Here is an 18,587-nt window from a genome sequence, read left to right as displayed (position 1 = left end):
TTTTATTTTATTGTACAATCAAGTCCTATCTGCGCACAGCAGGGCAGCCGTGGGCGGATGCGTATGGTGTATTCACTCGATGTTATCGTGCATTGCGCTGTCAGTGGTATTTTGATAAAAGAATTTGAACAACATATAAGAAGCGTATAAATTATTAAACAGTAAAGCATTAACATTTAAGAAGTAAAGTTACATTAAGTACTACTGCTGTGCCTTTGGGTATACCTCATTTTTTGTTTGCCCATTACATGCTTAAATGTATACATTTTTTGGTGCACCTACCCGAGAACACGCGACATATAACCGAGCGTGGGAGAAGCATGGATTTTAAACACGCGTTGAGTTGATGTGCTGGTCTCCCTCGTGAAATAACTGGTAATGTTTGAGTAAAATCTACAGCGAGTAAAACGACATTAGCTCCTATTTTTTTTTTTACGATCTCTGAGATGTTGCTTTTTTCGGTTCAAGGCTTCATAAGCTCTTTTATGTTGTATGGTGTACTTATCCCAAACCATCATCTTTGAATGTTGCAAGACTTTCGCCTTGTATGTAGATCGGGGTAATTACATTCATTGCATTCCTAGTCTGAATCACAATGTGATTGTATGGGTGGTTACCTGGCACTGTAGGGTTGCCACCCGTCCTTTAAAATACGGAATCGTGCCGCGTTTGAGAATGAAATTGCGCGTCCCGTTTTGAATCAATACTGGACGGGATTTATCCCGTATTTTTTTTATAATTTTTTTTTTAAAGCAGCGTCTCATGCAAATCATCCCACACGCATTTTATGAAGATGCCTCCTTTCCTACTTTTGATTGGGTAATACTTGATGTCATCGTTAGTTTGATTGGTGTTTTTAACTGTCCAGTGAGTAGGGCGTGTCTTTCAACCGTAAGCAGATTTTTTGCACTGGTATCACTGACCTCGACGACGGCGACGTTATACGTCAAAAATAAATTACGATAAATGACAATTTTAGCGATACTTTATTACGACGGCGGCTACATAGACACGATCAAATAAAAACAAAAAAATCAAATAATCATTCTACATTTTCAAAACGTCGAAAAAACGACGGAATGAAAAAAAGGCCCACCCGACGACCCACCCATTCCATTTTTATATATATAGATTGGAAAAAATCAAATTCATACTCTGAGGATCTGTGCAAAACCTTTTTAAAATCTGGCTGGTTCTAATCAATAACATTTTAGAATAAGCATTTAAAATTGGGGAAAAGGATCCCCCCCCCCTTTTTTCCTATTCTTAAAGTGTTACTCTGTCTGTTGGCCTAGCTGTCTTTCTCATGGTTAGGGGTTGATTTGAACTTAGTTTTGTCAAGTTTGACTTGCCTGAATGGAATGTTACTTTCTTTTAATAAATTCAATAAAATTAAAAAAAACATGGCACTTGTTGAGCTGTTTAACTGTATTCATCTACATTACATTTTGTACAGTTTGAATGCTGCATACATTTTCAAAGGTACATAATGTACTAGTTGCTATAGTTTTGGAATAAATACCATTGTCATTCAATAAGGAGGAGCGCTCTCTGCAGCAAAATTAATAACAAGGCACTTAACAAAGTGGACAGGTGTGGAATGAAACTGAGCTTACAGGAATGCAGACCATATTTATTTATTTACTCTGCTGAGTTAATTTTACAACTGTGGTCAGTACATTAATGTGACATGGGGGCAGTTTGCTGCAGCTCCTTAAAGAAGTTTATTCTATTTCAATGCTGTGAATGTGTTTATTAGAGTCCTGCATAGTCTGATACTTTTGAAGGTCCATAAAGTACAAGAGTCTGATTTTAATGGAGCTCTGAGCTTTTCACTACAAAGTCATTTCTCTGAGTTTTCTTGTAGTCCCTTCACTGGAGCTTGCCTCACAGGTCATGGAAGCTTATTGAAGCAAATTTGCAGCAAGACAGCGGTTAACTACAGATTTAAGTAAAATGTCAGTAGTCACAAAATGGCAAATTTTCTCTCCAATCTTTCCTACTATCTACACTGTAGTATAAAATAATGAAATGCACACAATACCCTTAGTATTGATACAGAACCTTAAGATTTACAATGCAATCTCTTGAATGGAGGCGTTTCATTTACAGGTACTGGTCATAAAATTAGAATATCATGACAAAGTTGATTTATTTCAGTAATTCCATTCAAAAAGTGAAACTTGTATATTAGATTCATTCATTACACACAGACTGATGTTTAATCAAATGTTTATTTCTTTTAATTTTGATGATTATAACTGACAACTAATGAAAGTCCCAAATTCAGTATCTCGGAAAATTAGAATATTGTGAAAAGGTTCAATATTGAAGACACCTCGTGCCACACTCTAATCAGCTAATTAACTCAAAACACCTGCAAAAGCCTTGAAATGGTCTCTCAGTCTAGTTCTGTAGGCTACACAATCATGGGGAAGACTGCTGACTTGACAGTTGTCCAAAAGACAACCATTGACACCCTGCACAAGGAGGGCAAGACACAAAAGGTCATTGCTAAAGAGGCTGGCTGTTCACAGAGCTCTGTGTTCAAACACATTAATAGAGAGGCGAAGGGAAGGACAAGATGTGGTAGAAAAAAGTGTACAAGCAATAGGGATAACCGCACCCTGGAGAGGATTGTGAAACAAAACCCATTCAAAAATCTGGGGGAGATTCACAAAGAGTGGACTGCAACTGCAGTCAGTGCTTCAAGAACCACCACGCACAGACGTATGCAAGACATGGGTTTCAGCTGTCGCATTCCTTGTGTCAAGCCACTCTTGAACAAAAGACAGCGTCAGAAGCGTCTCACCTTTGGACTGCTGCTGAGTGGTCCAAAGTTATATTCTCTGATGAAAGTAAATTTTGCATTTCCTTTGGAAATCAAGGTCCTGAGTCTGGAGGAAGAGAGGAGAGGCACAGAATCCACGTTGCGTGAGGTCCAGTGTAAAGTTTCCATAGTCAGTGATGGTTTGGGGTGCCATGTCATCTGCTGGTGTTGGTCCATTGTGTTTTCTGAGGTCCAAGGTCAACGCAGCTGTCTACCAGGAAGTTTTAGAGCACTTCATGCTTCCTGCTGCTGACGAACTTTATGGAGATGCAGATTTCATTTTCCAACATGACCTGGCACCTGCACACAGTGCCAAAGCTACCAGTACCTAGTTTAAGGACCATGGTATCCCTGTTCTTGATTGGCCAGCAAACTCGCCTGACCTCAACCCCATAGAAAATCTATGGGGTATTGTGAAGAGGAAGATGCAGTACGCCAGACCCAACAATTCAGAAGAGCTGAAGGCCACTATCAGAGCAACATGGGCTCTCATAACTCTTGAGCAGTGCCACAGACTGATCGACTCCATGCCACGCCACATTGCTGCAGTAATTCAGGCCAAAGGAGCCCCAACTAAATATTGAGTGCTGTACATGCTCATACTTTTCATGTTCATACCTTTCAGTTGGCCAACATTTCTAAAAATCCTTTTTTTTGCATTGGTCTTAATTGATATTCTAATTTTCCGAGATACTGAATTTGGGACTTTCATTAGTTGTCAGTTATAATCATCAACATTAAAAGAAATAAACATTTGAAGTACATCAGTTTGTGTGTAATGAATGAATCTAATATACAAGTTTCACTTTTTGAATGGAATTACTGAAATAAATCAACTTTGTCATGATATTCTAATTTTATGACCAGCACCTGTATGCATCCATATGGGAGCATTGGGTGCAGGTTCGAGTATAGCATTTGAAATTTAAGAGATAAATCTGCACACTGCCAGAAATCTCTGCGGATGTTTCCAAAGAACCTGTTTTGTATCCACCTGTCAGCAAGCATTTAGTTTTTGAAATCCAGTGAATCCAAGGAAAGGGACCATGGAGTAAATCGCCCTAGAGGATATTTCATGACAGAGTGAAATTGTATGTTACATACAACTTCGTTCAAAGTGACTTAAAATTCACACATTTATTGTATGTTTCAGCTTTTCGTATACAGTATATTGTATTGCCAGTAGCAGTAACCTAAACTAATTGGTTGAACTTCTAATGACTCTTGTCAGCGGTCACCATACCGGGCGTGCCTGACACTCAGCTGCTCACTTGAGCCCCTAGTAGACTATAAACCAAGAATGGACCAGTGGCAAGTGAGAGAAAAAACAACATGGTTCAATTTGTCAAAAAATGCGAAGTGCATGCTTATTGAAATAAAAAAATGTGTCCAAATGAAGTCTTTAATAAATAATTAATTCTATAAAAACATTGCATTCACATCTACTAATAAGTAATTCCTAAACAAATAAAGCCCATGAAACCCATACACAGAATAGTAGTCCTATTCATTGAGTAACAAGCTAACTGCTTTTCCCAGTACCCCATTCTCTAACAGAGCCCTCTCACATATCTTGTATCTTTTGCAAACAAGTCTTCTAGAGGCTCTAAACTCACAACGTCAACTCCGTCCATGCACTCACATTTGCATGCACTTTAAACAGTTCCCCTTCTGATAGTGCATGGTGTCCATCTTGCTCCCTGTTAGCAAGGCATGCCCTTCATCGTGGAACACGGACTCGTGGACTCTCTTTCTGCCATCTCATATCAGCACCTGCAGAATGATCCCAAGTTCAAAATATCTCCCCAGCCCCTAGCTGCATTGGGGCAGGATTAATACTATTCTCTATGAAGACTCTCTTCTTCACACAGACCACCACAATCATAGTGCAGCCCATTTCCATTGTGTACACCTTTCTATCATTTCTCAGTCCTTCAGACTCACTTCTCAATCGCAATCACCTTTTTTTTTTTTTCAGCTGACCCCTTTCTCTGCATTTGCTCAACCTTTAATAATTGGTAGTGTAGACGCTGCCCTATCTGACCCATGGAACTACTAATGAGGGATGGTGATGTAAATCATTAACCTGCAAATGCTTAATTAAGTACCCCTACCTCCCATTAGCGCACTGTGGCTGCTTTGTTTTTCTATGCACCTACACTACCAATGCAGATCAACACTGTTTTCATGCAAAAACAAAATTAAACTTAAATATTCTGCCATGGATCCTAGGCACACCATACCACAACCCTTATTTAAACTGATATTAGACTACTATTTTTTGAATGTAGAGTTTACTTAGCTAATGGTTTAAAAGACAAGGTTAATTCAGATTAAAAATGAATTGTAGGCAAGAAAAATGTAGCTAAAGATTGGTACTTTAAAAAGATTATTCTGAAACTCTGGGAGAATGCCAAATAATGCAAGGTATTTTCGGGATTATATGAAAAACTAGGGGGCTCCGCCCCCTGCTCGCTTCGCTCGCCAACCCCTGGCGTTGGGACATGACAAAGAGTGAGATGTATGAATTAAAAGTATCAAGAAGCGGAAAGCAAATGTCTATGCGTTGGAATGTAGGTGTGTTGTTTTTATCAGGACGTAAATGTAGAACAATATTTCTGTGAAATGGAGGCTCACCATCTTTACTTTGAAAGACAATTGCCACTTCATTAACAACGGGCAGATTGTATCGTCTTGGATCTTGTTCTTTGTCCTTTATCAAGACCAAAGCAATTGTAGTTGCCGCTATAACTTATGCATTTGCTTTTGTATTTGCCTCCTTTTCAACTTCATGTAGCATTTTTATAGACTTAGCTAATGGGTGATTGTTTATGACATGAGTGACGTTTCTCATTATAGGCTCCGTGCATTGTTTGTTTTCAGGAAGGTTCATGCGTTGATATCTAGGATGTAGATTTGTGCATATTTGCGTTGTTGATTTGTTTCAGGGTGCACTGTTCCAATGCGATGCAATATTTGTCCACATATGCGAAAGCAGTATGGGCCATTGCCTTTTGGTGGCCTGATATGTACTCCGGTAGATGCAAAAGCAAATGAACTATTGTAGGATGTAATGCAGTTCATAAAGTTTTTACTTTCAGGCACATCGTTAGTTAGAAGCCTCTTTAGATATTCAGGATATGAATGTAAAGGAGGCAGTCTAATCTGACCTTTTTGATAACAACGTGTAAATTCATTATTTGTATTGCCAGTTGTTTCTTCTGTGAAGTTAAGTGAATGACAATGATTGCAAATGACATTCATTAATCCCAATGAATTTTCCTCAATAGTGGATTCCTTATTGAAGGCGTTTTCAGCCATTTGGCGTAAGCGTTTAACAGGTGTGTGGCGTTGATGTCCGCGACGGGCATGTTTTGCTTTTTGCGTTTGATTGCCTTTTTGTTGCATGTCCATTATTTGTGACGCACTATTTTTTTCTTTTTTTTTCTTCGCCTCCGCTTTGCGCAAAGTCCGTTTCAGTCTACGCCGTGCATTGTTTGTATCGAGCCTTGTCCGTTTTTGTATGTCGGTCATTTGAGGTTTGTGCTTTTCGCGTCTTGCTTTTTTTTTTCTGTCAGTTCATTTGCGCTTTGCACACGTCTCCGTTCATTTATTCTGTCTCTTCGCTCCCTTTTTTGTATGTCTGATACGCGAGCTCTTTCGGTTTGAAATCGTGCTTCTTTCGATGCAGCACTTTGACACGCGAATCGTTTTGTACCCGTGACCGTGTATTCATGACTTGTTTCTTTCTCAGCATGCGAAATATGGATAAGTAATAAGGAGGATCGCACTCACTGTTAATATGTATCCTTTTCTGCAGTTGAACGGTTAAATAGTGCTTTATTGAAAGGACATCCACCTATGCTGACACCTATGCTGCCTATTGTGAAGGTGTTGACGTTCACTTTAGAATATGTGGCTTTGGGTGTCACTTCTTATGGATGTGTGGGGGGGATTGTTGTTGCGCGAGCGTCTTCTTTCTTTTTGTGTTCCTGTGTCTTGTTTGAATCCCCCTCTTTGTGTGTGCCCCGTCCCTTGCTTGTAGGGTCTGTGGGGTGGTTTTGTGTTCTTTTTTTTTGTCTTCCATGGGCTTGATGAATCCCCCTCTTGGTGTGCGTCCCGTCCCGTCCAGTGCCTGTAGGGTGGGGGGGGGGGGGGGGGGGGGGGGGGTGTGTGGTCGTGCCCTGCTGTTCTTTTTTTTTGGTGTGTTTAGTTTCGTGTGCAATGTGTTTCGTGCTTTGCCCGCGTTTGACTACTCTTTTATGTGCCTTTTCCTTTTTTTGGTGCTTGTTGCGCCTCATTTCTGTGACTACTTTTTGTATGTGCTCACTCCTATTTTCTGTGGTCTTGTCCGCCTCTCGCGGCCCCTCATCCGCCTTTGTCACCCTCTTTTGTCCGCCTTTCTCCGACTCTCGCGGACTCTTTTTGCGCCTGCGCCTCTCGCGGACCCTCATCCGCCTCTCTCGCCCTCTTTTGTCCGCCTTTCTCGGCTCCTCAGCCAACTCTCGCGGACTCTTTTTGTGCCTGCGCAGTACGTCTTTTTGCAGCTACGGCCCATTGCCGGATGTGCCTGCGTCCATCATCCGGTTTAGCATTCTCGGTTAGTAATATGGATCTCATCCACATACTCCTTTAAATACTGGTTCTAATCAGACAATTATAAGTCAGTGGAGATTAGGCCATTACTAGGCAGCAGGGCATTATACAGAATTAGAAAATTAATACTATAATTACAGTTTTGTTCACCTTTCTGAAGATTGCTTAGGATCACATAGTGCCACAGTTTTCAAACTTTTCTGAACAAGTACCACTCCGCGAGGACCAGTAAACTGAAGTACCACTGTCAATGAATCGTTAATTTACGCCCATGTTGTTTTGAAGAAAAAGTCACTATAATCACTATAATAACTATAATTATGACGTTAAACTAATTAAGGAAATGGGTGCCCGTGCTAATAAAAGCAGGCTTGGGAGTTTTCCACGCATTTACAGTAGTATACTTATACTATATATGATTATATGCAACATATTGGCATTCTAGCAACAGCGATTCGTGGAAAATAAAGGACCACACAAGTACCACTTGCCATGACTTGAAGTACCACCAGTGGTACGCGTACCACAGTTTGAACACCGTGGACATAGTGAGCCAACAGTCTTTATGTCTACAATAGGTTCTTTAGCTACTGGGTCACATATCTTTCACAGGTACAAAAAAAGTGAATAATTGGTGTTTATTTTGTTTTTAGGCAAACTGAAGGGAGCTTCTTTTGGTGTAGAAGTAGTCTGAAAGGTAAGCTACTCTAGTTTTAGCCCTTGATTTTCTTATACTGTTTGTTAACTATGTGCTTTATAAATCTTTCTGGTCTGAAGCTCAGAAAATTTCTTTATTTAATTAATTTACTGTATTAGAAGATACTTGTCATTTTATTTTACATGGAAGGTATGTTTTTGCTACTTGATATTTTATACATTATTTGCCATTAAAGTTGAAACTAGTTCTTGATAAAACCTTATAACAAAAACAAAGATTGGGCACGAAGAAAACCATCTTATAAAACTCAGTTTTAGTTTAATTTCTGATTCATCAAATAAGTATAGAAACATCTGGGAGTATAGAAATTGTGAGTTGTTGTAATGCAAATTTTAAGGCCAGGTTTATACTTAATGCGACGCATGCTCCAGCGGATGCTCCTGCTACGCAAGCATTTTACTGTTTGTACTTGTGCGTGTACTTTACGTAAATCTGGAAGAATCCACCAGGTGGCAGTGCGAGATATTATCACGGTGAGAACAGGTTCGGCTTTGCTGTGTTGTGAATTGCCAGGAACACCCATTAAATTCCGATGACACCTTGCCTATCTCTGAAAAGAATGTTTAATGATTAAATCCGTCAATCCAGGGATGTGTCCATTCCAGCAAGCATTGGAAACGATGCAGAAACAATCCTTAGACAGGGCATCAGCTCATCGTAAGGTGAATGCAAGCACGCACATACACTAGCGTCAGTTTAGTGTCACCAAATCTGCATATCTTTGGAAGGAAACTGGAGCACACTGTGGAAACCCAGCAGGAAAACATGCAAACTCCAGGCAGGGAATACCAGTGACTTGACTCCCTGCGAGACAGCAGTGCTACCGCTCTGCCACCGTGTCACCCTCATGTGTGTAATTATTAACAGTATTCATTATTTAAATGAAATTAACGATTTATCTGTAAAATGTAAAATGGAGAATACTTTTGTGGGTTGGGGAGGTGATCCATTGTGGTGGATGGATTCCCTGGGTGATATTGGCTGCAAACAATGTTTCCCCCTGGGGGTTGGATGTTGGGGGTAGTTTGGGGGCATTCAGTTCCAGCTTCAGCACTCATTTGTAACTTATTACCAGGGTTTAAAGTGATTTTCAGAGTTGTGTGTTAGGAATCAAAAGTTTGGATATATTTTCTTCAAATCCAGGAATTATCAGTACAAAGTACTGATAGTAAAGATAATAAGTTAAAGTCTGTATGTTGTTATTTGAACTTGGCAAATGCTGACCTCCTCCATAACCAAAGTGAACTCATTATGCTTGGCAGTATAGGAAAGAAGATAATTAATTGTTTGTTATACTTATTTTTATGGGACCAACCTTTTTATAAATGTATTTCTTCATAGCTTATTAGACTCCTGCTGAAAAGATTTTCTTAACAACTGCTGCTTTCATTTTAAACGTGTGGCCCAAAGAAAGTGAGTGTGAGTTGCTTCTGAGGTGCTAGTCTCAAATATCTTCACTGGTTATCTCACTTGAGATATTTGCATTTAGTGAAAAAGCAAGAATTTATTTATAGACACAACTGGCTAAAAATGATTAGTCTTCCTTTCAATGATGCCATGTCATACATCAATTTTTATATATCCATTGATATTCAATAGCCAATACTAGTATATTAAAAAGAGCAGGTCATTATCTTGATGGCAAAGAATGTGTGATGATTTAAATCAATTGTGCTGTTCTTTTGAATATGTTAATATGATATTCTGTTTTTATTTTCAAGATAGACAAACTTGGTAGGCTATCATTTTTTCACTGTCCACTGTGTACTTGAGAGTTAAAACTACATTTTAACTTCAAATTACATGTTTAATAGCAATGAATTCAATTTGTTAATATTACACATTGTGGAATGAGCCTTGGACACAGACAGACAGACATGCACCACCACACGTTTATTTACAGTTCCTACTATTTACAAGTCAATAAGTGCAACACAGACCCCAAGATACCTCCTCAAAGTCCAGGCCTCTCACACTCTGTCTCATCTCTTCAGGCCGCCTCCACTCTCTTCTCCAGACCTCGTCCTTCTCCTCACCCGACTCCAGCCCTGAATGAAGGGAGGCGGCCCCTTTTATAAGCACCCGGATGTGCTCCAGGTGTCTTCCGCCAATCTTCCACCGACACGCCCCAGTGTGGCGGAAGTGCCGGCTGCATCCCCGGAAGCACTCCGGGTGTCCCTGCTCTTCTTCCCCCCAGCACTTCCAGGTTTGGCGGAAGTGCCGAGGTCCAGAGCTCCCAAGGCGTCCGGGCGCCCCCTGGCGGTGACCACAGGCCCCTTCAAAGCTTGGTACCTGTGGCCCCCAAAGCAACCAGGGCAGTCGCTCCCTTGTGGTCTGGAGGAGGCGCAAGCCCTCCTCCTGGGCGTCCCGGCTGGGCACCATGCCCAGCTGCGTGCCACAACATATACATTTTTCTTGCAGGCTTTTATCACTGTATGATTGTTGTTGTGCCTTTGTCCTGTGCAGTCATTTTTAATGCAACACCAAAAACATAATGTTGAAAAATAAAAACACAAACTTCATGCTACATACTCTATACTGTATATGCATTTAAACTTTTATAAACACATATATGTATATGTTCAACCTGTATGCACATGTTCATTATTAGATCCTTACAGATAACACTTTTTAGTAAAGATCTGCTTAAGAAATGCACATCACATCTGCTAGCCAGGTGTATGAACCATGTGTTACATAAGGCAGAATAGTACAAAAGTTATACTTTTCTCTTATCATGATGTGTGCAGCCTCATCTTTTGTTATAATCTATCACTTCATATTCATTTTCCTCACATTCATTACATTCATACTCATATTGTTTGTCACAGGTTAAGGTGTGATTTGCGCTGGTATCCAATACCCTGGCCACAATACCATAATTTCTGTAATGTGCCTCATAAACACATGCATTCTCTGCTTCTTCTGCTGGAAAACTAGCCCGGTAAGTTAAAATTTTCTAGAGTCAAACATTATAGGCAAGTATACTACTGGATATTAAACACTTATAAACAGGGTACTTGAATGTTCAACCAGCATTATTTTATTCGAATTTGGTTTAACTGGTTTTGGTAAGCTGTGAAGTGGTTCTTCAACAACAAGTAGCCATGGGTGAGACAGTACTAGACACGATGGCACATACCAAATAATTATTCTGCGTTCTTGTGGAAACTATCCTTTGAATGCCCATGTAGAATACTTTGCTTGGGGTTAGCCACTTAATACATTGGGTGTGATCTAATGAGACTATGTTTGTCTTATTCCTTTTCAGGCTGTTTTCAGAAATGTAGAACTCTTTAACAAGGTCAATTTCTAAAAATAATCAAGGATGTTAATACAGAAGAATAATGCTTAATAGCTTTATAATTCAGAGAACGCAGGTTCTGACAGAGTACGCAATTAAGTGGCAAAATGTTGCAAAGGAAGTACAAGGTGTTGATCAGCAATTAATTGTAAGATGTAGAGAATAGTGCATGTACGTATTACAATCTTGTCAGGTCTGGGGAAAAATATTTCTGGTACATGAATACTTAGTAATTTAAGAATAAATCTAGTTTTTAACATGCTTGCCATTTACATTTTTGTAATTCTTTGCTATTGCTGGACTGTAAAGACATGGAAATCCTACTTGGCTCACGATGGGTGACATTGTAATAATATGCTTTAATGGCATTTTGGAATATTAGCATATTACTTTTTTTGTATGTAGAAGAATATCAGCTGCTCATCTAACATGTAACCTTCTCCTTTTGATTCCTTTGGTAGTATCAGTTAAACATCGACATAATTAATGATGAGTTTGTACTACATAATTTTAACCTAAATATAGTTCTTTATCCCTTCATGTTGCTGTACCTTTAGCTTTACTATGAACACCATGTCTTAGCTGCTAGTTTGGTGAATAACAGGAGTAATTTCTTGAGATTGACTGGCTTGCCCCAGAAAATAAATCCATCAACTCTGTCAGTGATTCTGGAAGGCCTGAGCCTTAATTGCCTGGCATCCCTTTCAATGTGATCAACTGTAATGAGAGCTGGGCGCATAAAATTCACTGGGCCTTAAATTGAATAATCAAATCGCCAATGTACAATTTTTTGCCTGTATTGTCACATCAACGAATGTCTTACAAGTTCATGCTTGTTGTTACATAATAATTTGTGACAAGTTGTAACCCATGTAAAGGTAATGTCCATTAATCTATTTTCTAAACACTTTTACTCTATTTCAAGAAGGTGTGGTAATGAAAAGTATTATAACAACAATGGCAGGAACCAAACATGGATGGAGCATTATCCTTTTAGATTATTATTATTATTATTAGTTTAGTATATGTCAAAAAATGTTATTAATTATTTGTTACTAGTCATGTGCGCCCAACTACGTTGCGCGTGTTAAAGTTGTCTGTGAAGGGCTCCCTGTTTAAACACGGCTGCCAGTTGTGAACTGGGCCCTTCGTCGCACAGCATTATGATTTTTTATAAGGTAAACAAAGTTAGAAAACAAAACCTTTGGACATTGATTCGATAGGAACGGCCTACTCAGAATCACTGTCCGAATAGTAATTATGTGGTGGTGGAGGAGCATTTCTGCTTCTCTCCGTTCAGAGTCCGTCTCGTTTTCATGACGCTGTCGTTTCCTCTCACGATCTCTTCTCAACCTTTCTCCAATCACGCAGGCTGCTTTGTGGCAATCCAAAGAGTAAGGAAGAACCAATGCTTCTTTCTTGAACTCCAAATGCCGACTGATAGAAAATCACAGAAGTGTACCCGACTTATATACTCTGACTGCCAACTCCAAGAAGTGGGCGAACATTAGATTTGGACGAAGTGCTGCTAACGACGGTCGATAGAAACACAAAAAACCACAGTCTCGACAACGAAGCAGGTGTCGACGCCAGATCTAAACACAAAGCACGGTGTCGACGCCAGGGGGGTATTTTCCGTACATCGCTTAAATCATCCGAGATCAAATGCCTCATCTTGGATGAGTTAATGCCAGTGAAACTTATCCGGGATAAGTCGGTTTTTCAAACGCAGCCGTGTAGTAGATTAGTCGAGCTGGATCTACATTTTCCAAATAATGTTTGATCAAACTCCACTGTGATCAGTCCCATGTGCCCCAATCACATTTGGAAATCCTGGTAATGAGAATGTTAGGCTGATTGAGATTCTTCATGGAACTGTGGGTGTTTTTGCCTGTGTATTACCTACCTGCAATGGCATGAAACGCCTCTTTTGTCTGCACACGCAGGTATCCAGGAAACACTATGAAAACCCGAAGGAAATATTTCAGAGCCAAACAGACTTTACGAATTGCCTGGCAAACTGCACTTTTAGTTAGATTTTCCGCATCGCCTACAGTATATAAAAAAGTGCCGCTTGTAAAAAACCTCAAAGCAATGCATACTGTCTGTGTGGTTGTGAGAGCCCGACTTCGCCTAGTTTGACTTTGAATATAAGGTGCTAATAAATCTTTGAGGTACAATATTCCCCCTCGGCTAAAGCAGTATCTTTCGAAAAGAATTTCCTCCAAGAGCAATAAAGGATCTTGCCGATCGCGCAAAACCCTCTCTATATGAAATTCTCTTCTTATAATTTGTGCACCAATATGAACTGGTCGCTCATTCATGAACGGCGAAGCCATGACTGGATGACTTTCACGCACCGTCACTGATCACGTGTGTAAACTAATCCTTGTTTACGTAGAACAAACCTGCTCCAAGCAGGTTTGAAGATTAGGATGTGTTGCTATGACAACACTTCTAGCAAGAGGTTCGAAAAATCGACAGATCCAGGATCATGCCAAATCGTCAACAATTACATCCGGCTAAACGACTAATCCACGTACAAAAAATACCCCCCAGATCTAAAAACAAAGAGTGCTATCGACAGTGTTTGTAAACAAAAGTAACAACCAAGGTGTTGTGTATTTAGCCAGTACAAACAGCACGTAGTCTCCTTTAGTTCAATTCTCTTTAATAACCACACTCCAACCTCATCCAAGGATCCTCCCCCTCACTTCCTCTCCTCCTCCATCACTACTGCCCTCTACTGAACACAGCAGGAACACCACACAAGGCAGTGAATTCGCGGACAAACAAAGATCAAGATCCAAATGAAGATTATATATAAAGATAATTTATTTGATCAGTTTTCTTGGTGATACATATTGAAATATGTTGCTACTCATGAGGAACATTTTTTCCCACTTTTTCAAACAGCATAGTTTGTGTTCCAGACATCCAAAATGGAATTAAATAAATAAAAACTACAACCAGGGCTTCACAGTGATCCACTGCAATTGCATGTATTTGACACCATTCCCAATAATGAATCAAAAACAAAAAATTAAAATAATGAAAACCGGTTTCATCTAGAATTATACCAAAAAGTGAGGTGTTGCTATTAATGGCTTGTAATTTTTATTTATGCAGTCAGGGCAGCTTGATGATGTTATAGGTAGTGTTGAACCTCAGTTGTATGCTCATGTTATAATAGCTATCTTGAGGATCTCTGGTATCCACTTGCAGTTTATAGACATGCTGATTTATTATCAAATCTAAACAGGCACAATGTGAATAAGTGTTTGTGAAACCATCACTTCTGACTTAGCTTTTTTCCTTGATCCATATTCGGCCAAAATACTAAAAGCATAGTTCCGTTCAACATGTTTTATTAATTTTTGAAGACAAATATTTCATTTTAATGAATACTACTTAACATCAAGGTCGAAATTTGTGTACCTTAAACCTCTGTATTATTCTTTGATTAATGAAGATACACATCATCTGTAGTGTGTACACTATATAGACAAATGAGATTGATTTATTTAATGCATTTTACATTGACAATTCATATTCCCCACTCCATTGCCCTAAAAGTAAAAACCAACATTATACAATAAAGTCTAGGAGTGATGGTCAGAATTTAATTTAGAATGAAAGTAGACAAGTAGACATAAAATACTGGTATAGTTTATTATTTAACTGTGTTAAATCCCATTTGGTATTTTATAGCTTCAATTAGATGATCTCTTTTCTTGGTCATTGCAAAACTGAATATACAAAAGAATGTTGACATAAAGGTTTATGGATTTTTTTACAACAACAACAACATTTATTTCTATAGCACATTTTAGTACAAAGGATGTAGCTCAAATTGCTTTACAAGATGTCAAAGAAATACTGTAGTACATGCAAAGGAAAACAGTTTAGATAATAAATAAAATGTATAAATAATATACAAAATAAAATAATAAGATAATTATAATAAGATAGATATAAAATTAAGACAAATATAGTCCTTAAATATAGAATTGTCTTTTTGACAATTGGACAAATGACAGTCCAATGATAAGGTCAGTTGGCCAGGGTGGACAGAAAAAAAAAAAACTCCAGTTAAGATAGAATAAAAGAAAACAAAATCAGTAGGGGTTCCAGATCAAAAAAACGCCCAGCCAACACTGGGCATTCTACCGAGCATAAATGATCTTAAGCACTTTTTATTGTTTTTTTTTCTTAGGCTTAGTCTTAGAGGAAGTGGTTCCCATGGTAGATTGGGATATCCGCTTTCATTCAGACATTAAAATATCACAGCCAGCTGCACAGGGCTTTGAACTTGCGGTGCTGGCGCAGAATGCTACCACAGAAGAACTGGAAGGGAAAACAGAGAATGTAAAGATTAATAATGATTGCAGGTTCATTGAAGAGTATGATAATTCTATGCACATCTAGTTTATTAAAGGTGGAACTAAAATGTAGCTATGAAAAAGCCAAATTAAAAAAGTGGGTTTTTAGGAGTTTTTTAAAATGATCTGTATTGTTAGCCTGGCATATCTCTGTTGGTAAAATATTCCAATATGTTGGTGAATAACAGCAAAAGATTGCTTCACCACTTCTTTATGCTTGGCTTTTGGAATAATAAGCAGACTGCTATGAGAAGATCTAAGGATACAACTTGGAATGTAGGGAGACAGGCACTTGAAAAATATAGGAAGGACCAAGATTATTAAAGGCTTTACATACCATTAGTAGTATTTTAGACTCAATTCTAAAAGACACGGGTGACCAATGTAATGATTTTAAAGCTGGTGAGATATGCTATGGTTCTTGCTGGTACATTCTGGAGTAACTGCTGCAGATTGATGTCTTTCATAGGTAGACAAGTTAGATTAGGAGTGCATAACAATAATCTAGCCGATTTAAAAACACAAATATGCATTAATTTTTTTAGTATCTTGCATGGCTATAAAAGGTCTAACATTTCCAATGTACCTAAGGTGGAAAATGCAGCCTTAGTAATTTGGTTTAAGTCAGAATCCATGATTACACCTAAATTCTTTACTTTTTCCATAAAGTTTAATGTTAGGAAATATGATTAGGAATATTTCAGTATATTAATAGTAACAGTGGATTCAAGGAGAAGTTGAATTGTATTAAGAAGAACAGTTGTAAAATAATGTATTCAGAAAAAAAGAAGCAAATATTATTAATATTTTTCTAAAAGTTTCACCTGTGAAAATGTCAGTAACATGGTAGTGGCTCCAGGAAATATTAAAGGATAAGTTTTCAAGCTTAAGTTATTTCTTCACAAATATGGGGTATATGCATCTGCCACACAAAATTGTGTAACAAAGTTAATTCAGTTTCTATAACTTTAAAAAAATATCTTGCCTGCACTAGTGTTTTACATTGGATTGAAACTTACCGAATACATCCATTTTTCAAGCCAAGATAGTTGTCAAGTAATTGTCATTTTTGAACAAGAATTACCAATATTATGGGATTTACCCATTTTAAAAGAAACTCACAAGCAAGACTTTTATTCTGTTATTTTTTGTGGCTTATGGACTTGACATTTTATTTGTAAAAGAGACCTGGCAAGAATTTGGTAAATTAAGCCCATTGTTACATTTTTCTGTTGCTCATTTTAGCTTTGTTAGCGCCCCAAGAGTTACTGAAAAGGTGGCAGTGTGCATATTGTTTTAAACAGTTGTTTTAAGTGTTGGACACTTGCTACTGACATGTATTCCAGTTTTGAAGCAAACTTGTTTAAAATGGAATTCAGCCACCCTGATGCATTGCCCTTGCATATAAACTTACTTATAAAGATTTTTTATAAGTGAATTTCTGATTTTTTGTCTTTGGTCTTGTCTATGTCTGACAAAATACAGATCTTAGGGGATTTCAACATTTATGTTTGTTTTACTTGAAAACCATTGGTTATCAAGTACATTCAATTACTCAATTCTTTTAATCTTATTTATTCTGTAAATGGTTCTGCTTATTTACATGGTTATATGCTTGGTCTAATTTTTCATCTTATTTCTCTATTTTTGATGTTAATATTGAAGATTTCTGTGTTTCTGATCATATGAAAATTTGGCAATCTTATTTCAAAATTATAATTTCTCTGTAAAGTTTGTGATAAGGTTGTTCATTTTTAGCTGCTGTCTTTCCTTGGCAATAATAATATTTTGGAATCATTTCAGTGTAGTTTCAGAGCTCTTCACAACATAAAGTCTGCTCTTTTGAAGGTTACCAATGACTTGCTATTAGCTGTTGATTTTGGAGGTGATGTCATTTTTATTTTACCAGGTTTAAGTGCTCAGGTTGCTTTTGATATGGTTGTCCATCCTATATGCAATGACGTTTTGAAACCTGTGTTGGCATCTGGGTTATAGTGCTGGACTGGTGTGTCTCTTACTGTAAGCATAGAACCTTTTCTATCAGTTTTGGAAATCAGTTCTCCTCATTTGCTGTTGTTTCATTTGGAGAGCCTCAGGAGACTATTTTAGGACTTGTTCTCCATCCATCCATCCATTATCCAACCCACTATATCCTAACACAGGGTCACGGGGATCTGTTGGAGCCAATCCCAGCGCAAGGCAGGAGCAAATCCCGGGCAGGGTGCCAACCCACCGCAGGGCACACACTCACACACACACACACCCACGCACCCACACACCAAGCACACACTAGGGACAATTTTGGATTGCACCTAACCTGCATGTCTTTGGACTGTGGGAGGAAACCGGAGCACCCGGAGGAAACCCATGCAGACATGGGGAGAACATGCAAACTCCATGCAGGGAGGACCCGGGAAGTGAACCCAGGTCTCCTTACTGCAAGGCAGCAGCGCTACCACTGTGCCACTGTTTTGCCCCAGGACCTGTTCTATTTTCAATTTATATGCTTCCATTGGGGAAGATCACTAGGAAATACAACATTTCTTTTCACTTTTATGCTAATGATATACAACTTTGTCAATGAAATCTACAAATACCTGCAGTTTGAAGACCTTTATTGACTGCTTGGGAGAGATTAAACACTAGTTGATAGATAATTTCCTACAATTAACTGACAAATCCAAGGTTGTTTTGTTTGGTCCCCCTAAAAGTATTGCAAGGCTCCCAGAAATCTAATTTTATTTAATTCTATTAATT

The 18,587-nt window shown here is 38.5% G+C and overlaps 1 protein-coding gene across 5 annotated transcripts in view; it reads left to right on the top strand.

Moving 5' to 3' along the window:
- Window positions 1–18,587, top strand: part of lingo1a (leucine rich repeat and Ig domain containing 1a) — a 146,275-nt gene that overhangs the window by 52,613 nt on the left and 75,075 nt on the right. For 4 of the 5 annotated variants that reach the window (XM_051920859.1, XM_028823309.2, XM_051920860.1 and 1 more), the window contains exon 2: window positions 8,080–8,123. The exons of the other annotated variant lie outside the window; for it this stretch is intronic. The gene's annotated coding sequence lies outside the window, so the exon portion shown is untranslated. The remainder of the gene's footprint in view (window positions 1–8,079; window positions 8,124–18,587) is intronic. 5 annotated transcript variants of the gene reach the window in all.

This window comes from Erpetoichthys calabaricus, chromosome 17 (assembly GCF_900747795.2).
Source record: "Erpetoichthys calabaricus chromosome 17, fErpCal1.3, whole genome shotgun sequence".
NCBI classification, from domain to species: domain Eukaryota; kingdom Metazoa; phylum Chordata; class Cladistia; order Polypteriformes; family Polypteridae; genus Erpetoichthys; species Erpetoichthys calabaricus.
Note: the sequence above shows the minus strand (reverse complement) of the source record. Positions and strands in the feature narration are given on the sequence as shown.